Here is a 26,905-nt window from a genome sequence, read left to right as displayed (position 1 = left end):
ATTATAAATCTTCCCTGTTCTATCTAACCAACAGAATGTATTACTCTTCCCTGGGAACATGCACCTGCAACTCTCTCTCATGTAAAAATTGCCATATTATTCAAGAAGAGTGTGTACGGGTGCATAATTCAATTAAATTTGTAGTTCAGAAGCAAAAGTAAATATAAGATTGTGCTAAGGTTCATGAATTCAAAGTTTAAATAGTGAGACTCTCAGAAAATGTAAAATGCTTTTAAATGTATATATTTATTCTGATTATTACCTTTTGAAAATGAACTGAAAAAAGACCTACTTAGGAAATAGAAATACTTCCGAAATATTGATAAGCGGCTTATTATTTTTATTGCTTCAATTTTTAGTTTTATGAATTACTCTCAACCACAACATATTACTGGAAAGTAAGTTTTACTGGGATGATCTTTCACTAAAGTCTAATTCATTCCAATCATTTCAAAATTCAGAGTTTGGTGTTCCATGTTTTTGTCTTCCTTGTCAGTTCATTTTGTATATTATTTACTTGATAAGCTGAGGCTTGAAAAAAATACTCGCAAAAGCTTGTCTGTACTTATGGCCCTGGGCAGGAGTACAGGCACTCTCTCTCGTGAGTATTTTACATAGGAATGATCCAGAGAAGAGATGTGGCCCTGTCTCTACCTTGACAGTAAGCTCCAAATGCTGACATTTGCTGAAGTAAAAATTCTCCCTGTCTAGTGGCAAAGGTGCCCCCATTCCTTTGACCCCAAAACTCCCACTTCCCCCAATCTTCCCATGCAGACGTTGTATGCAGAAATGAAGCCATCAGGCATCAGACCCCAAAGCAGACTTAGGTCGCACTTACACATTTTCTATCACAAGCAGGACAAAGAGGGACTCAAGTTACCCATTACATTTAGGACTTGGGGCTCTTAGCACCCAGGCTCAGGGTTTTAACTCAGGACTCTTACAATGAACTCACTCAGTACTACCTTTGGTAGTACTACCTTTGAGAACTAGGTTCCCTGCTAGACTTTGAATTTCTTGAGGATTGGGGGCACATCTTATTTGTTGTTGTGTCCCTGGAACCTACCAAGTACTAGAGCATCGTGGGCTGGCTGTAAATGTCTGTGGGATGACTTCGTAAATGAGGAAGGCGAGACATCCTTGACCAACCATAGTGACTAAGATACTGCAGTGGAACACCTGCTGTTCCTAGTTAACTAAGTAAATATGGATCTCCCATAGTATATAGAGAAAGAATAACTCTAAGGAAGAAGGGGATAATGGCTGTGATTTCTTCCAAAAGAACGCTGTCACATGTGTGGGGGCCCTGTACATATGTATCATCTCTTAACTACAATCTATGCATGTAGTTTGTTTACAGAGATATTTCATGCATGCTGTAGAAAATTCAGGTCATATAAAAAGGGATTATAATAAAGCTAAAATCCCCTAAAAGTTCACCACTCAGAAAAACTCTCCCATCAACATTTGTATGGGGATCACCCAAGGTCAATCTTTCTGGGTATGTCTGTGTTTATGCTTCCTATAATTTATTTTGATTTATGTTTTTGCTGTATCACTTCTGCTTCTCACCCTTTATGACATGATGGAGATATGTCTCTTTTTTATTTTACTAGTAGTCACTTTTATAACTTTAAATAGCATATTTTAACAAAGTTCTTAATATATTAAGTACAGACATAAAATAATACATACAGAAAAAAAGGCACATAAAAGACCAGGAATAGCTTACTTTCTCTCATCTTCATTTTATTGGAGCATGCTTCAAGATTATGTCCCTTGGCCGGGCCGGGCCGGGCTTGGCCGGGCGTGGTGGCTCACACCTGTAATCCCAGCACTTTGGGAGGCCAGGGCAGGCAGATCACCTGTGGTCAGGAGTTCGAGTCTAGCTTGGCCAAGATGGTGAAACCCTGTCTCTACTAAAAATACAAAAATTAGCCGGGCATGGTAGTACATGCCTGTAATCCCAGCTACTTGGGAGGCTGAGGCAGGAGAATCTTTTGAACCTGGGAGGCAGAGGTTGCAGTGAGCCGAGATCACAGTGAGCCGAGATTGCACCATTGCACTCCAGCCTGGGTGACAAAGCGATACTCCGTCTCAAAAAAAAAAAAAAAGGATTATGTTCCTTTATCCTAGTGTAATTATTATTACTTTATATTGTATGGTATACTTGCTTTCTTTTGTACAGCCAATATTTCCAATAGATATTGTGAATAATTGTTTGCTCAAATGACTTTAATCTCATTACTAGTCCACTCATTCTACACAAGTTTTTGAAATTATTATCACTTTCCAGTTCCGTAGGGTATATCTGATCTATTTCCTGAGTCTTTAAAATGTTCTGAATCTTTGAATATTTATTCATATATTTCTACTTTCTTTTTATATGAGCTATAACTTAACTGGTTATATAATACTTTTGTTACACTATTTTGTCTCAAATTGTGTAGCTGTTGCTTCATTGTCTTTGGGACACAATGCTGCTAAGGAAAAAGTCTGGATCTAGGCTAATTTTTTTCTCTATGATATTGTTGACCCTATATTGTTACTTTGTATTTTTGTTATTTGCATTTTTCATTGTTATGTTCTTATTTTTTCCCCAATATTTTCAATCTATGGTTGGTTGAAACCTGCTAATATGGAGGGTCAACTATGATATGATATTAATATGTATATAGATATATTATATATTATAATATTATATAGTTATATTTTATATATTATATTAGTTATATTTTATATACTATATTATATAGTTATATTTTATATAATACATATTATAATACATAGTTATATTTATATAATATTATATGTTATATCTATATATAGATATGAGAAAAAGCAAAAAACAAGAACAATTAAAAAATATAAATACAAAAACCCAGTATAGTATAACAACTATTTATGTAGTATTTACATTGTGTTAGGCATTATAAGTAATCTAGAGATGTTTTAATGTATAAGGGAGGATGTGTGTAGGTTATCCATATATATTATGCCATTTTATAAAAAGGACTTGAGCATCCACGGATATTGGTATCGACCAGGGTCCTAGAACCAATCCTGTGCAGATACTGAGGGACGATGTATATTCTTTTGCATATATGCTTGTAGAAATATTTCTAAATCCTTGCATTTCAACAACATGCTACAATCTTTGTGCTACTTGCTTTGTAATACACATGCTTAGAACATCTTGCCTCATCTTGATCTGCAGATTTGGGTTTGAATTAATTTCTTTCTTTCTTTCTTTCTTTTTTTTTGGTTTGAGATGGAGTCTTACTCTGTTGCCCAGGCTGGAGTGCAGTGGCGTGATCTGGGCTCACTGCAACCCCGCCTCCTGGGTTCAAGCGATTCTTGTGCCTCAGCCTCCCAAATAGCTGGGATTACAAGTGCACACAACCATGCCCGGCTAATTTTTGTATTTTTAGAAACGGGGTTTCACCAAATTGGCCAGGCTGGTCTCAAACTCCTGACCTCCAGTGATCTGCCCGCCTTGGCCTCTCAAAGTGTTGGGAATACAGGCATGAGCTACCGTGCCCTGCCCTGAATTCATTTGTTTGTTTGGTTGGTTTTTAAGACAAAGTCTCACTTTATTTCCCTGGCTGGAGTGCAGTGGCACAATCATAGTTCACTGTAACCTCAAATTCCTAGGCTCAAGCAATCCTCCCATCTCATCCTTTTGAGTAAGTGCGACTACAGGTTATGCCACCATGCTCAGCTAATTTTAAAATTTATTTATTTATTTTTGTAGAGATAGAGTCTCGCTATATTGCTAAGGTTGATCTTGAACTACTGGCCTCAAGCAGTCTTCCCACCTCAGCCACCCAAGGTTCTGGGAGTACAGGTGGTAAGCCACCACACCTGACTTGTTTCTGTTGTTGTTTTGATATTATCTTCAGGTATAACAATGATCCATAAGCTTGACATTTATTTCGTGCCTCCATATCTATAATCTTCTCCCTTATTAAATAAGTTAACACAAGAATTTAGAGCAATGCTTTACACAGAATATATGTTCAAAATATAAATTATTATAACTGATTAATTGTTTTAACTCTATTTTCCCTAAACTCTGGCTGATTTTCTCAGTCTTCTCCTTCCTATCACTGACTCAGCTCTGTAGTGCTGATTCTGTACTTCGAGTTTCTAAAGAGCTTTTAATTTCCATGAAGGCAACTACTTTCTCTTCAGTTTCTTTCCTTAATATGGCTGCTCCCCTTAAAGTGAATTCACTTAAATTATCGTCTCATCTTTGATCTCTTCATTCAGAACAGTAGATGATACATTTTAAATTTTATTAAATTCCTCCATGTTGGAAAACACTTGTCTGAAATTTTCTTCTAATTCCTTGAGTGTGCTTTCCTCCAAAATGTGTTCCTGAATTAATCTTCTCCATGCTAGACTTTTTTTCTTTTACCCTTTGGCTACCTTCTCTTTTGCATAAATTTAACATAGGCAAGATATTTTATGTCTAGGTGTCTTTGTATTTACTTACTTACTTATTTATTTATTTTTGAGACAGAGTCTCACTGTGTCGCCCAGGCTGGAGTGCAGTGATGCGATCTTGGCTCACTGCAACCTCCGCCTCCCAGATTCAAGAGATTCTCCTGCCTCAGCCTCTCAAGTAGCTGGGATTACAGGTGCCCACAACCACGCCAGGCTAATTTTTGTATTTTTAGTGGAGACAGGGTTTTACTGTGTTGGCCAGGCTGGTCTCGAATTCCTGATCTCATGTGATCCTCCTGTCTCAGCCTCCCAAACTGCTGGGATTACAGGCATAAGCCACCACGCCTGGCCTGTCTAGGTATCACTGAACAGTGAACGCTATTCTACGCAGGCTTGCCTTTTGCCCAAACATAAAATGGGTGGTTTCTCATTGCAACTCCTCCTTGTTTTCCTGTACCTTGCTTGAAAAATCTCATTTGAAAAGGACCAGGAAGTCTCCCTGTGGTTTCTATTCTCTTTAAAGTATTTCAAGAGAGAGGTTTTCAGGGAAGGCAAAGGGGCCCTGGAGTTCTATTCAGGGGATTCATCTCTTCTCTCCCCTCCATCAGTTGGTCTGAATCCCCAGTAACATGGGCCAGCTTCACACAATTGAAGGTGTGCCCTGGTCTATGGAAAGTACCTTTGGCATTTAGACTTTTTTTCTCTTTGGAGTAGGGCTGTTATGCTTCTGTGAGATCCTTGTGGTTTATGAGTTTAGGGTTTTTGTGTTTGTTTGTTTTGTTTTTCATATTTCCTACCAAGCATTTTGTTTTCTGCTGAGATTTGGGGTAGAGCCATTTTTCAAAAAATTTCAACTTTTATTTCAGGTTCAGTAGTACATGTGCAGGTTTGTTACGTGGGTATATTGCATAACACTGAGGTTTGGGGTACAAATGATCCCATCAACCAGGGAGTAAACACAATACCTAATAGGTAGTTTTTCAGCCCTGACCCCCTCCCTCCCTCCCTTTTCTAGTCATCCCCAACGTCTGTTGTTCCCATCTTTATGTCCATGTGTACTTAATGTATAGCTCCCACTTCCAGAAAACCAAATACCACATGTTCTCACTTATAACTGAGTAGAGCCATTGATCCTCAAAGATTTGTCTGTTTCCTTAGTTAGCCAAAGGGGAAAAGTGGCCAAACTTTTGATATCATTCAAGTGAAGGCCTTGAAAAACCATTTGTCTTCAGTGGGGAAAAAGAACTGCAAGTGGGTTATTCTACATCTTTTCTTCAACGGCCGACCCCTCCATTCTTGGTCTTAACAAATTTTGAGGATACCAGTCAGCGATGATGAGTATCTGAATATATGTGACTCTCTCATGGGCAGGAAAACACCCTACTAATCTTTGTACACTTGGTGCCCAGGTGCTATGCATACAGATAAATTCTCCCTTAAAGGGTAATTTGAATGCCATATATATCATCTGTAGACAGAAGATTTTTCTGCTTGTCCTTAGCCACTTAGGTTTTGTCTCTTCTTCTTCAATCTGGCAATTTCCTATATATGAAATGTACACCAGCCAGTAGTGCAATTTCAATTCTAAATGTTACGTTTTACTGCCCATAGATCCCCAAGTGAGCTCATGAGGAACTTAGAGTGAAGGGAAATGCCAGTGGACCTCCTCCAAAGGCTTGTTCCTCCAACAGCAGCAAATTTTGTGAGCAGTCCATGAACCCCAAGTCTGAGAGATCAGTCTCAGATCTATCTAATTGCAGGGGGCTGTAGAGACTTAAAGCCTGTATTTATTATCTTAATTACCTTTTGGCCAGGGCAAAAGGAGATGTTATATAGACAACCAGTTGCTTTGAGGTTTGCGCTGAATCCACGTATCTCCGTAGTTGCTCCCAACCAATGATGAAGCACAGCCCAGTGACTAAAATGGGCTATTTCTGGGAAACATAGGAAGCTCCCATGGTGATTTTAGCTTCATAGTTTCCCCACAGCCTTGCTGAAGTTTTCCTGGAGCTGTGCACAAATCTAAAATACTTGATCCAACTCCCCTTCTTTTCCTCTTTCTTTGTCTTTCCCGGCTTCCTGGTATCTTTCTTTCCCTCCCACCTTTCTTCTCTCTTTCACTTGGGGTTAGAACTGAAGGATCACCTGTTAAACATGTTTAAACATGCTTTTATGACAATACAATTCAAATGCTTCCCATATCTACATTATAACCTTTATTATACTCTCTAATGTACTTCAGCATTATGAAATACAACATAATGTACTTCAACAGGGAACTTGACTTTCAAATGTCACTATTAGTACTTACTAAATTGAAAGGAAATGTTCTCCTATCAGCAAGTAAACATGATACACTTGAATATTCATGCCATTGCAACCATGCACTATTCAAATCTTCTCTGTCAAATAATTGTTTACAATCCTTTTTTTTTTTTTTTTTTTTTTGAGATGGACTCTTGCTCTGTTGCCCAGGCTGGAGTGCAGTGGCGTGATCTCGGCTCACTGCAACCTCCGCCTCCCAGGTTCAAGCAATTCTCCTGTCTCAGCCCCCCTAGTAGCTGGGATTACAAGCGTGCACCACCACGCCTGGCTAATTTTTGTATTTTTAGTAGAGATGGGGTTTCACCATGTTAGTCAGGCTGATCTTGAACTCCTGACCTCAGGCAACCCACCTGCCCCAGCCTCCCAAAGTGCTGGGATTATAGGAGTGAGCCACTGCACCTGGCCTGTTTACAATTCTTAATTGCCTGTCAGTGGTGCAGATGTGTATGTATGTATGGCGGGGTCACGGGCATTATTACCAAGTTTAAAAGGAAAGAGTCTAAAAATAGTTCCCATGACTCAGGAGGAAAGTGTCCCTGTGTTGTCACCTTATTTCCACTTTAGATCCATCTATGTTCGTAACCCTGGGACAGGATCAATGATCTGTAAACCAGGCTCAGCCTCCCCCTGGTGAGCCTAATGAGGCACAGAAATAAAATATAAAAGTAAGTTCAATACCAAATCTTATACCCTCCTAAGAAATAGTAAGAGTTGGAAAAAATAAATACTCTTTTATAAAGAGTGAAATGAATCTGTTTTCTTCCTATCTCCCCCACCCCTAACCTTTAGTAGAAGCCGGCATAAATCTGGGGAGAGAAGCCCTCCATGAGTGCTGGGCCTTCCAGCCTCTCACCCACAGGCCATGGTGTCACTGTGACTATAGTTTTACTAATAATACTATATGGCGGCTCATTTTTCTATTCAAACTCTCTGGAAGATATTAAATAAATCTGTTTTATTTAATAGATATATCAGGGCTGCGATGTTCTCACCAACCAATTAAGAAGCCCAGGGAAAATACTGACACTCTCCTTCTGAGGTTCCTCTCTGCCTCCTGAGGATGGCATATGTAAAGTTTTCTGTTTCCCTGGTCTTTTCATCCCATTCTTATGCATCGTATGAGCTTTCTAGGGTTGTCATGACAATGTGCCACCAACTGGGTGGCTTAAAACAACAGACATTTATTGTCTCATGGTTCTGGAAGCTACAGGTCTGAGACTGATGTGTCAACGGGACCACACTGCCTCTGAAATCTGCAAGGGCGATCTCCCTGCCTCTTCCTAGATTCATTGGGTTTGCTGACAATTGTTGACACTCCTCGGCTTGCAGCTGCCGCACTTCAGTGTCTCCCTTCATTGTCACACAGTGTTCTCCCCTCTTCTGTCTGTGTCTTCATCTCCTGTTTGAATAAGGACACCTAGCTTATTGTATTATGGTCCACCCCGGTGATCTCATCTTAACTTCGTTACATCTTCAAAGACCCTATTTCCAAGCAAGGCCACACTCACAAATACTAGGGGGTAGATCTTTAACATATCTTTTTTGGGGACCAGTTCAACCCATAACACTAAGATTGAAAACCTGGCAACATCGACTTAAATATATTTGAGTGTGTTAGTGCAAACCTGGTTTTGGTGCCTTTTACATTAAATTGGACATTACTGGTGTTATCTCATACCCCTCTTTACAGAGTTCTGAGTTGTCTTCATGAATTCTTATTTACAACATAGATGCATTAGACACACACACAAAAACTTTATTTTGTTTGAAAATCCTTGACCTTTGGAATACATTTAAAGATGAAAAGAACTATGTAGTCAACTCAAATCTCTAGAGACCTTGTAGTCCTCATCCTTTTGTTAAACTTTACTCATGACTTTGCTACAGTGGGTAGTCAAGAGAAAGGGCTTTCCCCTACCTTTAATCACAATTGTCTGTGGACAACTTTTGTAATATATCCCAATGTTGTAGGAGTCTCAGCTTGACCATAAAGAAGATGCTAATGGGTATGTTGGACGAACTGTTGGTGCAGACCCACCAGGAACTAAGGGATCTTCCTGTAAGAAGTTCTTGCAAGGAAAGATGGAATTTGGCATAATGGACTTATACAGATATCAAGCTTTGGTCATGTAAAAGCTGAGGAGTTGTTGAACATCTCAATAAGTTTAATGTATCTGGTTTGTCTCCAGGCCCTTGGGACAGACGCATGAAATCTGTGGTAGTCAGGATGGGTCACACTGTACTAACCCAAAAAGGTTACAGCTATTTTATAAACACCAAGAGATGCTCTACAAGACAATAAAACATAGAAAGTACAATTATTTGAGTGCCCTCAGTACTTTTCTCACACCTGGCCAAGACCTATACTTTGTAGGGCCTTTTCTAGCTTCCTCTAGTTATAGCCTTCTCCAGAGGTTAAAAGTTCTACATAGCTAAGGGGCTGTGTCCACCCAGCATCTTTGCCCCCAATTCTCGCACACACTGTTAGAATCCAGAAATTTCCTTCCCTAAAGAACATGATCCCATTATCAAGAATCTCCAGGTCCCTTCCCCAGGTTTTTTATCCTGAAGATAGATGGCACAGCCAATATGTGTAGATCAGGCTCAAGGGGTGCCTGAGGGGTGGCTATTAGTGGGGATGGTGTGAATAGAGCTTGGGCATGCAGACTGGAGCATCCATACACTTATCCAAGAGGCTGCTGGGCACACAAGGAAACTCCTCAGGTGGAAAGGGAAACAGGAGTAGGCTAGAGGCTGGGGTTAGGTACTGGAGGCTGGCTCTCCCAGGTCACTATGATCCATCACGGGACACTGAGGAGTCCAAGAATTCCAAATATGAATGTGGTCTTTCTTGTAATTATGAAGGTAGGCTTGTCAAAGAGGGAAGATAGTACATATATTATTGAACATTTTCTTAGCTTGATTCATAACTATGAAGTACAAGTGACCCTTGAACCACATGGGTTTGAACTGCACAGGTCTGCTTATCCCTGGATTTTCTCCCACCTCTGCCACTCCTGAGACAGCAACACCAATGCCTCCTCCTCCTCTTTCTCTTCCTCCTCCTCCACAGCCTACTCAACATGCAAATGAAAAGGATTAAAACTGTTATGATGATCCACTTCTACTTAATGGATAGTAAGTATATCTTCTCTTCCTTATGACTTTCTTAATTTTATTTTTTCTAGTTTACTTTACTGGGAGAATATAGTATATGATACATATAACATATAAAATACGTGTCAATCAAATGTTTATATGATTGGTAAGGCTTCTGGTCAACAGTAAGTTATTAGCAGCCAAACTTTTGGGGAGTCAAAATTTATTTGCAGATTTTTGATGGTGAGGGAGAATGGCACTTCTAACCCCCACATTGTTCAAAGGTCAACTGTAAAATCCTAGGTTATGAGGGTCTCTACTTGTACTCTTGCCCTACAAATGTTAGGGGTGGGTCTGGGTGCCTGTCCATCAAAGTATATTTCCAGAGGCCAGGTGGGAGGGAGGCAGTAGCTGCAGATCCAAGGAAGCACAGAGAAAAATAGTAGATAAGCAGCCAAGATGAGACAGTGGAAGCTCAATGAAGTTATGTCACTTATCTGTCTGAAACCTTAATTCTGCCTTGTCATGGAAACTGGCATATTCACAGGTTCTGGGGATAAGGAAACAGACATTTTGGAGGGCTGTTATTCTCTCTGCTACAGGCTTTAATCACCTGCAACTTGGTTATAAAAACTCGTTTAGATGCTTTATCAGGTAGCAGTGATTTAAATGAATTACACTCTGTAGTTACCTTGAAAGGAACCCCCGAAAAAGGGATTGCAGAAGCCAACCAATTATAGTAAAGCACAGACTTCACGTCCTAGCTTTTTCCCTTGACTTCTTTATTTGGTCAAAGAATCTCTCTCTCTTTCTCTCTCTCCCCACACCCCCCAACCCACCCCATCTCTCCTCTTCTCCTCTGCCTTTCCTCTCCTTCTCTTGCTTAACAACTGATTCACACTGTTTAAATAACTTCCGTGGGTAGAGAGAACTTGAAGTACAAAAACTAAATAGATTTTCTAAGTCACACAAAAAATCTGAGAACCAAGATGCATGCATTTGCTTGCATCAACAGATAACGGCTAACTTGCATTGAGTGTTTCTCTGTCTGAGATACTATACTAAGCACTTGACATGTGTTACCTTATTCACTCCTTCTAACTGCCTTATACGGTAGGTGCTATAATTATTACTATCTCATTTCACAGATGAAAACACTGAAGCTTGAAGAGGTTAAAGAACTTGTCCACAACCGTACACGTATCATGTGGCGCAGTCAGTCCTCAAACCCTGCCTCTATAGTTTTGCACTGAGCCCCTTCACCACCATGACCGTATCTAGGAATCCTTGCTAAGCTTCCCCAGAGATGTGAACACTTTCCATAAACATGTTATACACAGCAGACATGACCACAGCTTGTTCAAATCAGTAGAACATTTTCCAAGAGCCTAACATGTATTGGGTCCCGTGTTCAATGCTAGGGATACAAATATAAGTAACAAAATGCCCATGCCCTTCAGAACCTCAGTTTCCTGGGGAAAATGGAAATAGGAAATGTCAACGCAGCAAGTGAAGTGCTATGGTAGAAGGCATTACAGAAGCCCAGCAGAAGGCTGCAAGCGATCAAGGTTGTTAAGGAGAAAAGAAACAGGCTAGGAGGGGAGGATTAAAACATTTGAGGTGGACGTTAACAGATGAATACAAATAAGCCAGATGAAGAGGGTAGGGAAGGTATTTCCAGTCAGGGATAAGAGCAACATGAAGGCCGAGCAGTATGGGAAGGCACGGCCCATGCACAGTGTCATGTACCTATTTACACCACACCCTACTACTCTGAACTCTTTGCCATAATACACTCTGGAATGCTGTATGCCTTAGCTTGACCTTCTCTATTTCTATAAAAAGCGAAATCACTCCTCCCTCTGATGACCCATGTCAAGGTTGAAAAACCAACTACTGTATTTCAAAATTTTCTGAGTTGATTTGGCCTTAAGGATTCTCTAATAAGCCTGATATAATTCTTAACAATTCCCCCCCAAAGTATTGAACTAATAGCTATTCCCTGATGCAAAGCAATTTTCTCAGAGGAAATGATCTTAGAATTTTTCTGCATAGCGTGGATGCTTTTTTTTTTTTTGACAGAACACTGATTTCTGAAAATGAATAGAAAGCAGCTGTATAGCTGAGCTTAAATGTAGCCCAATCATGTCATCCGTGTGCCAGAACAAGATAATTTTTCCACCCTAATTCCCATCATCCTCTGCTTGATTTGAAAGACACCTACATATACTTGACTAAGTTCTGGGTGCTTCAAAAATGTATACTGTTTCTTCCTAAAGGAATATGAATTTGGAAGGGGAATCCCTTATCCTAAAGCAATCACACTGAAAATATCTCTTGACATACATTTAGACTTTCAGGAATAAAATGAAGATTGATGTCACAGTGAAGTGGTTCACCAGAATCCAGTAAAACCTGGGGCCAAGGAAACTTTGCAATCAAAAAAGCCTATCCAGCTCTTCTTGTTCTTAGATGTCCCTCCTCATTTCTTGGCCATGCTAAACAAAATCTCAACTGTTATCTCAAATATCTGAACAGAGGTTATTCTGAACAGACACCCATGCTGTAGGGCAAGCAGGCCCTTACAGGCCTTGCACTCTTTATCGTGGCCTTGTAGATCTTTGCTTAATTTGCTTTAGTAAATATTGTAAATACTGACCCTCAAAGTAGGAGACTTTTCCTAGAGTTTCTCCTGTGGAGGGGGAAAGTCATAAAGCTAATTTTGGCAATTTGAAAACAAAATTTTCATCACTATCAACGAAGAATATAGCAAATTTTAATAATATGACACTGTGTCATTTGACCACCTGTTAACTCTAGATGGCAAATATATTTAAATGATTCTACTTTCATAGATCTTACTTAGCAATAAGGTGCTCACTATTATCATCGTAAGATTTTTGGTGCAAAAAGTATATACTAGACATCTGATATGGTTTGGCTGTGTCCCCACCCAAATCTCATCTTGAATTGTAGCTCCCATAATTCCCACATGTTGTGGGAGAAGCCCGGTGGGAGATAACTGAATCAAGGGGGGCAGTTTCTCCCAAACTGTTCTCATGGTAGTGAATAAGTCTCACAAGATCTGATGATTTTAAAAGGGGTTTTCTTTTTGCTTCGTTCTCATTCTTTCTTGTCCGCTACCATGTAAGACATGTCTTTCACCTTCTGCCGTGATTGTGAGGCCTCCTCAGCCATGTGGAACTATGAGTCCCTTAAACCTCTTTTTCTTTATAAATTATCCAGTCTCGGGTACGTCTTTATCAGCAGTGTAAGAATGCACTAATATAACATCTATTCTTCTGTGGTCAGAAGTGCTCTATGACCTATGGGTGTCACACCCAATAAATATGCATGAATTAATGGCCTGACAGTAATAAAATAAGTAGAATAGAGTCCTTGATCTCACTAGATTTATGATGAAGTTAAGGAAAGAACATATAACACTGAGAATTCATAAACAACCCCAGAACAATATTAAAGGCAACTACGTGTTAAACTATGATAGTTCAGCAGAGGAGGAGACCAGTGTGCAACAGAAGAGTCAGAGGGAGCTACACCGAGAGATGGCTTTGTCTAAAATGCAAATCTCATAACACAGAAGGCAGCCAAACTCCTGCGCATCTCCTTCCTTCTCAGACAGACTTTAAATACTTTAAAGGCTGGAGTTTCCCAGGGTTTGATTCTCATTTCTCTTTTCATCTCCATCTCCACTGTCTCCTCAGGTGATGTTATCCAGCTCCATGGAGCTCATAGAATGAATGATTCTCAGTTAATGTCATGGATACTAATCTCCCATTTGAGCACCTGATATAAAGATCCAATCACTTACTTGACAACTCAACTTCCATATGTAATAGGTAATTCAAACGTATAACATGTCCAAAATAGAACTTTTATACTCTACTTCCTGACCTGCTACTTCCTCAATCAACCACACATCTATTAAGAGTGCCAATATTCACTCAGGTGCTTGGACCAAATCCCAAGAATCAACCTTGACTCTTCTATTTTCTTTCTTGCCCATATCTGATTTGTCAGCAAATCCAATCATGTCTTATCCTTTCCACTGTTTCCACCTTTGTATAAGCCAACCTCCTCTTTCTCCTGACCAACAAGTAGAGTTATCTTCCTAAAACTTATATCATTACTCTACTTAAAACACTCCAGTGGTCTTCCAGTGGTTTTTCAATGCTAATGGAATAAAATCCAAACTTTCTAACTATGGTCTGAAAGACCCCAGTCTAGTAAATCAAGAACTATTAATCATGCAGTTTGGTAAATCATGACAACATTAAAAAAATAGAGTGGAATAAAAATGCCACAGTGCACCATATGTAGTAAGGGAAAGTATTTTGTGATGCTTTTTAATTTTAAATATTAAGGTATAAAAGATAGGAAAAACCAACACCACTCAACACAGGACTACTGACACCAGATTCTCCAGCAGACATCAGTTGGATGTCCTTTCAATTCTGACACTATCTACCTGGTGGTAGCCTCAGATCCCACAGGTTAATGGCTCAGCCCACAAGACTGCCTCCCAGTTCTGATGGTAATCACAAGTATTAGGTTGTGACTTGGGCTTCTGACTAATGGGCTATAAATTGGAGTTCCTACAACATTCTTCTTAGGTTTGATTAACTTGCTAGCACAGCTCACAGAATTCAGGGAAACACTTTCACTTATGGTCATTCATTATTATAAAGGATATTACAAAGGATACAGATGAACAGCCTGAGGTAAGAGATGCATAGGGTGACACAGAATTCAGGGAAACACTTTCACTTATGGTCATTTATTATAAAGGATATTACAAAGGATACAGGTGAACAGCCTGAGGTAAGAGATGCATAGGGTGAGACAGGCAGGAAGGGGCATGGAGCTTCCGTGGCCTCCCCAAGCATGCCACCATCCAGAAACCTCTGCATATTCAGCTATCCAGGAGCTACCCAAACTCAGTCATTTTGGATTTTTATGGAGGCATCATTACATGGGCTTGATTGATTACATCCCCCATAAGTGGGGAGTGGAGATGAAAGTTCTAACTCTTTAATTACTTCTTCAGTTTCCCTGGAAACCAGCCCCCATCCTGAGGCTACCCAGGAGCCCCCAGCCACCAGTCATTTCCTTTGCATACAAAAAGACACTTGTCACTTTGGAGATTCCAAGAGTTTTAGGAGCTATGTGCTAGAAAACAATAGGAATGCCAAATATATTTATCTTATTATAAATCACCATATTAAGTTAGGCTATGTGTGTATTTGTTTGCAACACAAAACGTTTTTCTTAAGATGAGTTACATTCAAAAAATGTTTGCAAGCCCCTGACCTGTATGATCTGGCCCATGACTACCTCTCTGATCTTTTCTAAAACCACACTATACCTTGTTCACTGTGCTACAACCTCACTAACATTCACTCTAGCCCTCAGGCAGGCAAGCTCACCCCCGCCTCAGGACCTTTGCATACATTATTCTCTCTACTTGGAATAATTTATCCTTAGACATTTTGTATGTATGCTTCTTTCTTACCATTCATATCTCAATTCAAGTATTACCTCCTGCTAGGCATCTTATCTCTAAAGTAACACCTTCCGTACTGTTCATCTCACCACAGCTATCTTGTCACCCTGTTTCAGCTTCTTCTTAGCACTGTACCCATCTCATCGCATTCATTTACGTTTTTGTGTGTGTCTTTATTTTCTACGTATTTCTCTTAGAATGTAAACCTCCGCGAGTTCAGGGACCACATTTCTCTGGTTTACTACTGTATCTTTAGTGCAAAGAATAATGTTTATCACACAACAGGTGCTCAGTAAGTATTTGTTGAATGAATAAAGAAAATTGGAGACATAATTCCCCTCTGTTGAGGTATAATGGGAAACCTTTGGTCTCTGCTGGGCTTCTCAAGGCCCCGTGTAGAAAAGTCAAGGCTGTAGAATTAGTATTCAAAACTCCTCCCTTTGGCTTTGTGTTCAGTCCAAGAGACCATTCATTTCAGCACATTAAACTGTTAATTATGGAGTCTGGCTTCTCCTTTCTTTATGTGGAAAGAATAAATAGTTATTACTAAATAGTCATTTAATAGGCAGTGGTTTCTTTCAGGGCAACCATTATTAAAATTGCACAAACATGTACATAAATAAAGCCATTTATTTAAAATTAGGACAGACTGACTTAATGGATTCCACTTTTCTTACTGTCCTGGGTACTACCTGCTTGGAATACACAGTCCTTTTTTGTCCTTCCTCTCGCTTTATTTCCTAGCTCTTGCCAATATGTACACCGTTGATATATGACTATTTATTCATGGTAATTTATTTCCAAGACATTTATTTTTTTTCTGGCGTTACTGATTTAGTTAATAGTATTTAAAACACAAAGTAATTTTTTTAGCTGGGGAGAGATAGCCAAATTGATAATTTTATATTATGTATGTCGTATGAGGATGGCTTTCCCTGAATTTTCACTGCCGATAGATAGACAGAACATTGGTAAGAAATAGGAACACCAGACTAGAGGTCAGTTATTTAACGTTCCAGTCCCACCTCTCACCTTAACCAGCTGAAATATTTGGATAAGTCATTTAAATTCCCTGAGCCTTGGGTTTCTCATTTGTACAATAAGAGGGCCAGTTTAGGCTTTAAAAATTCCTGTTATGTATTCAGACTTAGTACATTCAAAGAACTATTATAAATTAATTATCAGTTAATCTTTGCAAAAAACTTACAAAGTCGGTACTATTATTTCTCCTATTTTACATATGAGGAGAATGAGGCAGAGAGAATGAATAATACACACTTTAAGTGGTGGAGATGGTTTGAATCTAGGTAGTCTAAAGCCAGAATTCAAACTCTTATTCATCTGTCTTACTGTAGGATCTCTGTTCCTATTCATCTCTGAGAGTTAAATTTATAGCTGGGCGTGGTGGCTCATGTCTGTAATCCCAGCACTTCGGGAGGCCGAGGTGGGTGGGTCCCCTGAGGTCAGGAGTTCGAGACCAGCCTAATATGGTGAAACCCCGTCTCTACTAAAAATACAAAGAAATTAGCTGGGCATAGTGGCATGTGCCTGTAGTCCCAGCTACAGTAAGCCGGGATCACACCACTGCACTCCAGCCTGGGCGACAAAGCGAGACTCCATCTCAAAAATAGTAATAATAATTTTAAAAAGAGTTAAATTTATAGGTTGTGAATCCTTGGATCTCATGTTGTTATAGTAGGTAGATAGTCAGGCATGAGTAGGGGAGGTGAGGCTTCCCCTCACCCCACTAGGAATGTCAGGCAACCATCAGGTGATGGTCATGCAGTTGTCACGCTGCCTCTCTAAAATAATAATTGGTCGCAGCCAGCGACAGGAAAGGCAGGTTCCATATAGATAGAAAAAGCACCTGAAACTGGTTATCATCAGTTTCCTGATGAGATCTCAGGATTTGGGCAAATGGGCTCAAACATGTGCATTAAGAGGCAAAATGGCAGAGTTTCACTGGTATGTCCATCTGGGGGCGTTCCACCAGTAAAGGGAAGAATGAGTCAGGTGAGCATAAGTACAACTCTAGTAAACACACTGCGCATGCTCACCTCCCAAGTGCTAGCAGGCCATTGTGTATGTGCGCAGCTCACCCCAAGGGAAGAAGCAAGGGAAAAGGGATGTAGGACACCAGAAACATGCCAGCATAGAAAACCCTAAGTCCAAGGTCAAATAGGGCACTTGCCCTCTGAGATGCCCTCTTGGCCGTCTTCCAAGGGTACTTTGCTTTCTTTGAATTCATTTGCTTTATTTGAATTCTTTCTTCTGAAGAGGGAAGAATCGAGGTTGCTGAAAACCCGTAAGGATTCACAGCCGGTAACTTGGGTACCCGCCACAGCTAACATATTTTGTTGCCATGTGACTCCAATAACTTCCACCTATAACAATGTTAGCTTGTCTGTATCTTATTTCACCAGCAGGCTGGAAACTACTTAAGTGTAAAGACGATGTTCATCTTTGAATAACCTGAGACAATTAGCTCCAGGCCTTGCATGCAGTAGGCATTCAATATTTACTTTTAAAATGATGAGGAGTTGGGATGGATTCATGCAACAATTTTGACATTAACCAGGTGAAATCTAAGGTCCTTTCTGAGAGTGTGTGATTCAGGCATTGACTGAATACTCTTCTTGAAGGAGTTGGCTGTGTCTGCACAGATTCACCGCTGATTTGCTCCTCAACTTAATGCAATCTGGTTTTCAGCCCCACTGATGCCACTGAATCTCTGCTTGCCAAAGTCAACAACACACTTCGAAAGGCATTTCTTGTCCTAACCTATTGCACCTCCTGAGAACATCTAATATTGTTAACTATCCCCTCTTCCTTAAAGCGCTCATTTCCCTTGAACTGGATAACACAGTGCTGCTGACTTCTCTCCATCCATCTCTCAGGGTGCTATGCTTCATCTTCATTTTAGGATCTGCTTTCCTTACCTAGATCTACAATGTTGGGATCTCCCAAGGGTCTGTCACTGGTCCTTCTCTTCTCGCTTTCCACACTATACTCTTTGGGCTTTCCCACACATATGCTAAGGATTTTTGAATCTATAGCTCCAGCCCAGATCTTTCTGTTGAGCTTCAGACTTGGTATAGTGGTAAAAAGTGATAACTTACTTTAAAATACTTCCATATAAACAGTATATATATGTAGAGTATATTAGTCAGCATTTGAAATATCTAAATCTGGAATCCACACCCTAGGAATTGATAGGAATTTGCAGTACCTAATCAGGGATCCATATTCAGAGATGGCTTCAAAACTGCTTCATACTGTGTTAATAGTCTCTCCCAGAAGGCCAAATTAGACAGCAATTTTAGACATAATTTTTCGTTTGTGGATGAGTGACGCATGAACTCTATGTTTGGCTATAGGAAGGGAGTGTAAAGACCCAGGAAGCCCAGCAGCCTATGCCTTTGAAGCACCACTCAGCGCCTGGCTTCCTGGTTCTGTCTCTCTCTCTTCACAAAGAACTCTGCTACCTGTGGTTGATTGGTCCCACCATATGCAAAGCTCAAGGCTCATTGTATCTTGAACATCTATTGGATAGCACCTTACACATCAAGTTCAACAGGTCCAAAATGGAACTGATCCTCTTTACACAAAATTGATCCTCCTTCTATGTTCTTTTATACAGTAAATGGATCTACACTCACTCAATGGGCCAAGCCAGAAATCTGGACATTAGTCTTAACTTCTCCCATTCTCATCATATCCGCAGTCAGTCAATTACCAAATTCCATCAACATCATCACCTAAGTCATTCTCAAATTCACCCATTTCTCTCCCACTCCACAGGCACCTCCCAAACCTAGGGCACCAGTTCCTCTCTCCTGTCCCCAGCTGGACCCCTTCTCCTCTATTCTTTATACATCAGCCAGAGTGACTCAGGAAATGGAAATCTGTAGTTTAATTAATATATTGTAGTTACTTATAGGAAAAAAAGGCTGATAGAGAAAATATCTAACAACTATTAAATAGTATAGGTACCAACAAGTCAAAACAAATGCCAAACCACTTACAGTGAAAAACAGTTATAAAACACCACATTAAACAAGCCAGGTTATTGCTGCAATTATCCTAACTTTGTTATGTTGTAGATTGGGCATATCACTGTTAACCTTTGTTTTCTCTATGCCAAGTAATGCTTGACAGACAGCAGGCTCTTACTGAAAAAATGAAAGAACATGAATGGGAAAACATTCAATCAATCAACCTTTTTTTTCTCCCCCCAACTTCCACTCCCAGTTTTCCTCTTAAGGATGGAGTATGCCTCAAACCAAGAAACTGAGAAGTTTCCCTAAATCCTGTTGATTGGTACCCTGGACTTAGAAGCAACTGACTTCTTGATTTTCTACCAGGGTTTAGTTAACTCCACATAGTATACTCTATGAGACGTATCATTGCTATAAGGTTAATGATAGTTATAGGGCCCAGTCAAACATCTCACAGGGCCTATATTCTGTGTCACTTAGCAGTATGATGCATCTTGGCCCAGGGATTTGCAACCTTGGCCTGGGAATTTCCAGGAGACAAGACTACCTCAGCACAGACGCAGTTCTCATAAACCTTAAAACAAAGCTTAGCATTACAAGAATAGCTTAAACTCCCTTTGTGAAAGAAACACCTTGTAACTGACCCAGAAGGAATACAGGTATAAGGAAAGGGGAAGAATCCCCAAAACTCTAAGAATGGTCTCTGGATGGAAACTCTCCTGGTCAATGGGTCACCTGCCCCTCAGGCTGTGCCAGGCCCATGCCACCACCTGCTCCCACTACCTGTCTTGTAAGGGTTCTGCCAGAATAAACTGCGTGAGCATCAGATGCTGCCTAAGACTCAGCTTTGATGGGAATCAAACCAATGGAAAGAAGTTTCCCCTAGAAAAGCTGGTTACCTAGAGTCACCCAAGACCCCCAAGACTGACGGTCCAGCTCAACAAATGTTCATTGACAATCTTTAGCAATTATAGTGATGAATGAGTCATACCCTCTTTCTCTTGTAAAGGTCACTGTATTTTGGTGGAAATAAACATGCGTTTGAGTCATTTAAGTAAATAAATGTTGAAGCTGTGTTATCCAACAGGCAGACTAAACTCATATTTAGGATATCAGCATAGCAGGACACTGAGGACCTCAAGAAAAATTTAGAAGAGTTCGACAGAATTGATATAAAAAACCAAAGCAATCACCAATGGACAAGTTCAGAGCTTTACAATCTCCTTACCCTTATGTTATAATTTAATATGATTTTTATTATGTGGGGTTACACAATAGTTTGGTCTCCCCAATAAAAGGGACCTCTTAAATCTTAATCTATTCCTAATAAGTGCTAAAATAGATACATAAATAGAGTGCTTGGGAGCACACAGGAGGACAATTAAATAGGCTAAGGCGGGGGAGAGTAGGGAACAGGCGAGGAGAAGGCAGTGTCAAAAGGAGGGATGCCTGAGCTAAGTCTTAAGGGGCAAATTAACCAGGTGAAGGTTTGGGAAGCTAGGAGAGGTATACTGTTCCTCTGGTGGGACCCACTCACCCCTCTGAGCTAGACCTCCCAATACTTCCTGCTAGCCTAGACCATCATCTGTTAGCTCCCTATTATCTATTACATCTGCCCCATTGAACCTTGACTCTCTGTGAAATTCTGAGTCTGTACCTCCCAAGAGGTCTACCTAGCTCCAAGCTCCATGCTTGGTCGTATCTCAACACTCAAGAATCACAACATATTTATTCCATTCCAATAAGGCTAATTTGCTCATGGTTTCTATTTTTGTTTTTCCTTCAGTGATCACCTACACTTCTGTTAGTCATTAAACAAATGGCAGCTGGCATCATCGCCAACTTTCAAAACCTTATTCAAAAGTGATCTTCTATAGGAAATCTTTCGAGTGGTTAGATACCCACATGGAAAGGGCTTCCTTCTCATGAAAAGCGACCAATGCACTTTGTTTAGCATTGTGTATTCATAAATATTTATCCATTAAAAACAGGCATCTGTATGGCAAGTCCCACAAGGATGATTTAACCAAGACTGCAAACTCCTCAGCTGACCACATCCCATCTCTCTTTGCTTCACATCATCCTGCTAGCCCCTCAAATGCTTGGCCGGCCAACAACCATACTGTACAGTCAAAAAGATTCATCAAGTCCTCACTTAGTTTTTATTCAACCTTATTCCATCACAATTTCTCACCAACATCAGATTACCGGTGAAAATTTGATCAGAGAGACTGAGGTAAGAGAGACGCAAATTATTTAAATCTCTCAATGGAAGTTAATAGTTTTGAAGAATTAGAGCATTTCATATGGGAGCAATGTCAAAATAGATGACCTAGAACTGAAGTAGTTTTCCCCAGACTCTGCAGTTACTGAATTGACTCCCCAGGCTGCTCATATTTTCCGGCTATTTCTGAAAAGAAAAATATACAAATGCAATACCCCTTTTTTCCCCAAAGGTCTTTACTTCCCTATAAATACTGAAGTGTGCTCCTTAACCCACTTATCCTGTGAGATGCCTAAAAATGGCCTCTTGGATGAAATAACTTCAGGAAACACCGTAGAGTATAGCCCTGGTTTGAAAATTCACTATGAACACTAACGTGTTAAAGACCCTATTACTTCTGTAAATAGCCTAGTTTTACTTCGTTAACTCTTCCTTTCACAAGTGTATTTGGGCACAGATCAAGTTTCCCCTTCCCGCAATATTATCAACACCACTCCATACAAAGGAGAGTTGGAAACAGCCATGTTACTCCTCCACTGAATTCACACACACACGGATATAAGTCTTGTGTAGTCTGAGGTGTTCATTTCAACCCTGGATAGTAATTCAAAGTAGCAAACAGCTTTTTGATGTTTGCTTTGTTTGGTTGCTGAAAATAAGCTCAGGGTAGACAGTTCTTCAATGACAGTTCTTTACTTGCATAAAGCTAGTATGGATTATCCCAACTTTTATAAAGACAGTAGTTACCACTGGGATGCAAAGGAAGCAAAAAGAAAAATAGGAGTTCTAAGGAGCAGGAGTATTGGCATTGCACTATAATGCTGCAGTCTAAGCAGGCATTCCATTACTGGGTCGATGGTGAATACGAAGTGGAGGTTCAATCACTACACACACTTACTCAATAGTCTCCTCTAAAAAAGGCAGTAAATGTCTTGTTTTTGGCTTAGATGAAGGCCTATCAACCATCAGAAGTGCAGGCTTCCACACAGAGATTCAGAGCAGCACTACAGCCGCTCAGCAAGTGAATCCCAAGAGGCAGGTGATTTAGTCAATAGGCCCCAGAGCAGCTATTTTAAACACAAGGCCTGTTCTCTTTAAAGGTACAGGATTTATTTATTTGTGGGCCATTTAAAATTTCCTGCTTTCACCGGCTTTTGATCTGGACTCAGGTATTATATCTTGTCCTATTTTCCAACATGTAACAATTCCTTACAATTATAATATTCACCCATCCATCCATTTGGCTAACATTATTGACAACCTATTATGTACCGAGCACTGCTCTGTTTTTTTTTATTGCATGTAAAAATGATGGTGATATTATAATGAATGAAATAAGCATTTGCTTTTGCAATCCAAGTAAAATTTACCTGTATTGAAGAATGTAGAGGATCTTGTCAGGAAACTAAGGACACTGCCACATGAAAGAAACCAAATAAAGCCAGGCGCGGTGGCTCATGCCTGTAATCCCAGCACTTTGGGAGGCCAAGGTGGGCGGATCACCTGAGGTTGGGAGTTCAAGACCAGCCTGACCAACATGGAGAAACCCCCTCTCTACTAAAAATACAAAATTAGCCGGGCATGGTGGCGCATGCCTGTAATCCCAGTTACGAGGGAGGCTGAGGCAGAAGAATCGCTTGAACCTGGGAGGTGGAGGTTGTGGTGAGCCAAGATCATGCCATTGCACTCCAGCCTGGGCAACAAGAGTGAAACTCAGTCTCAAAAAAAAAAAAAAAAAAAAAAAAATCAAATAAGAGAAAGGTGCTGTGCTTTTTGTAGGTCAGTGTTTTTCACAAGACACCGATATTGAAATCCCTGGAAGTACCTATTTAAAATGCAGATTCTGCTGGGTGTGGCAGCTCCCATCAGTAATCCCAGCACTTTGGGAGGCCGAGGTGGGAGGATTGCTTGAGCCCAGGAATTGGAGACCAGCCTGGGCAAGATAGAGAGACCCAGTCTCTACCAAAAAATAAAAAATAAAAAAAAAATCAGCCAGGCATGCTCACACCTGCAGTCCCAGCTACACAGGAGGTTGAAGTGGGAGGATCTGCTTGAGCCAGGGAGGTCAAGGCTGTAGTGGTTGCACCACTGCATTCATACCTGGCAACAGAGCAAGACCCTGACTCAAAAACAACACAACAAAAAATACCAAACATTTGGCCAGGTGAGGTGGCTCACACCTGTAATCCCAGCACTTTGGGAGGCCAAGGCAGTAGGATGGCTTGAACCCAGAAGTTCCAGACCAGTCGGGCAACATAAGACCTCATTTAAAAAAAAACAAGAGACAAAGAAAGAAAAAAAAGTCAGAATCCAGGAATCTGGATTTTTAGCAGTACTCTGGATGTTCTTTGTGCATCCATAGTGCCATATCCATCCCTGTCATGAAGGAGGAGAAAAGAGGCACACATTCTCTCCAATACAAACACCTCCACGTTCATGTCTTTTATTTATTGGGTTTCCTGTATGACATCTTTAAAAAAAAAGGATGCAAGAAAAATATCACTTCTTTTAAGTGTAGCACATTAGAAAGTCACATCTATGAGACTCTTTAGCTGCCCCATCATTGTATTTTAAATGTGGCCTCACAGAGAAACCACGGATTTTAGAATCGGGAAGATACACCTCCACCACTTATTAGTTATGTAAATTTAACAAGCTAATTTGTCTGTGTGAGTCTTGATTTTCTCAGCTATGAAATGGGGACAATAGCAAAAAATAATGATAAGATAATCAGATTAAAAGATATATCATAGATATAGATATAATAGAGATATTACAGATATATTATAGATATAGATATAATAGATATATGACAGATATATTATAGATAAACACCTGGCAAATGAGTGGGCTTACACTGGGTACTCCCCAAAATTTACCCCCACCCCTTCCAAATTCTGCCAAATTTTATAGAGTAGCTATATAAAAATTATTTGTATGTGTTTTCTTAAATGCTCTTCTTAAGACATTGGCCCTTATGTTGTAGGAAACACCTCGATGCCAGGTTGAAGTTCAATACTTATGTTAACACATTATCTTTCTATTTTATATCAGTGGGAGTTATTTAAACCACCATATTTCTTTTCAGCTTAAATTATCAGAAAATTTAGATGTGAAATTAATGCTCAAAATAAAAAAAGTTTCTCCTCTCTATATTATTTATAGTTATTTTTAAAAACAAATCACCCATTTACTTATTCAACAAATCATTTTGGCCATCCAATAAATTTATTGAGAGGGTATATCCTCAAGAGGAAGAGCTAAGTCTTATTGCCTGCATGTAATACACTTTATTTATTAACTGAGTGATGATGGACAAGCTATTTCTTAGCCTCAAACTCCTCAAATGTTAAATTAGGCTAATAATAGTATCTCACAAGATTGTTGCGGGGATTACATAAATCATGTACTTAGAACAATACCTGGCATTTGGCATGCACTATAGCAATGTTATTTAGTATTATTTACCAAAGAATAGTTACTGAAGATACACAGTAAAAAAGCATCTTAAAAAGGTAAAAAGAGTATATAAACTTACATAAGTGGAAGTTAAGTGTAGCATAAAGTATATCTTATAAATGAATAATGGAGTAAATGAAATTCTCATTCATCTCATCTAATGCAAGAAAACTCAACTACCAACATTATGGAATTTTGATTTGATATCACTCCTAACTCTATTTTCACTCTCCCTGAAGGTGTTCCTCATTTTCCCTCCTTGAGTCTGTCTATATGCAAGAATGGATGAGCAATCAGAAATGTGTGCTCACTGATATGTGGATATAGACCTCTGAAGCATCTACCCCATTCTAAGACGGTCCCTGCTCAAAGGGATCATGCTGAAGAAAGGTGACCCTTCCAGCTCAGATTTGCTCTGATCTCCATAGCATAAGCAACACAAATAAAGAAACTATAGTCATAGGACTTTCGTTAAATGCTTAGTTGAAGACCTCAATTTCTGTTTGCTTCTCCTTAGCCATATTCCAAGTTCATTACCATTAAAAATAAAACAACATGTAATCTTAATATATACAATTAGCAACACTGTGTGCTCAACGTGTCTTTCTTAAGTTCTCGCAGACTTCTTTCTTTTTGCCTCAGAAACCCCATCTCTTTAGATGAGCCTAACTATTCACACTCTTTCCTCTTGCTCCTCAAATTATAATCGCCATCACATCAAAGACCCACTAAAAGGCACTCACTGAAGCTTTTAAATTAAGGTACTTGAATGACTTAGAAATAGGAATCACAAAACAAATCTATTTACATGCATTTGTGCAGAACATTCCTAGATGTTCAGGTGACACTGACCTACTAGGCCCTTTAGCTCGCTATGTGAGGAAATAAGATAGAATCTTCAAAGAAGCTTGGTTGTCAAGAAGCCTCTGGGACCAGTGAAACAAATAATTAACTTATAGTGGAAAGAGAGGACAAGAAATGTTTCCCTCTGGGCCTGAAATACAGTGTGCTCTACTTTGCATAAGTTAGCATCGGGAGGTTTGAATTTTCCAAAGGGCTTAGTGGCTAATTAGCTGTGTGAAGTTGCCCATAGTGTGTCCTTAAGACTAAACATTCCTATTTCTCATAAAAAGCTGTAATAGTTACATGAAGCAAAAGAAATTCTCTCTACTATGTGTTTGGGGCTTGTCTTTCTTGTGGCCTCCTTTTTACTTCTATTATGACACTTACGACACAGTACTATGAAGATCAACTCTCTCTTCCCCACTACAATGGAAGCTTTCGAAGTATAAGGATTGTGCCTGACTTAACTCTGTATTCCATGCTCCTAGCTTGACATTTAGTAGGCTCTGTATTCCATGCTCCTAGCTTGACATTTAGTAGGCTCTGTATTCCACGCTCCTAGCTTGACATTTAGTAGCCTCTGTATTCCACGCTCCTAGCTTGACATTTAGTAGGCTCTGTATTCCATGCTCCTAGCTTGACATTTAGTAGGCTCTGTATTCCATGCTCCTAGCTTGACATTTAGTAGGCTCTGTATTCCATGCTCCTAGCTTGACATGTAGTAGGCTCTGTATTCCATGCTCCTAGCTTGACATTTAGTAGGCTCTGTATTCCATGCTCCTAGCTTGACATTTAGTAGGCTCTGTATTCCATGCTCCTAGCTTGACATGTAGTAGGCTCTGTATTCCATGCTCCTAGCTTGACATTTAGTAGGCTCTGTATTCCATGCTCCTAGCTTGACATTTAGTAGGCTCTGTATTCCATGATCCTAGCTTGACATGTAGTAGGCATTCAATCAATAATCAGTGTTTTTCAGATAAGTGG

At 39.8% G+C, this 26,905-nt stretch overlaps 1 protein-coding gene across 10 annotated transcripts in view; it reads right to left on the bottom strand.

Annotated features, from left to right (window-relative positions):
• RGS7 (regulator of G protein signaling 7) overlaps positions 1-26,905 on the bottom strand; it is a 591,371-nt gene that overhangs the window by 264,146 nt on the left and 300,320 nt on the right. The window lies entirely within an intron of this gene.

The sequence above is a fragment of the Pan paniscus genome, chromosome 1 (assembly GCF_029289425.2).
Source record: "Pan paniscus chromosome 1, NHGRI_mPanPan1-v2.0_pri, whole genome shotgun sequence".
Classification (NCBI taxonomy): domain Eukaryota; kingdom Metazoa; phylum Chordata; class Mammalia; order Primates; family Hominidae; genus Pan; species Pan paniscus.
The sequence above is the reverse complement of the archived record's forward strand: the minus strand, read 5'-3'. Positions and strand labels throughout refer to the sequence as shown.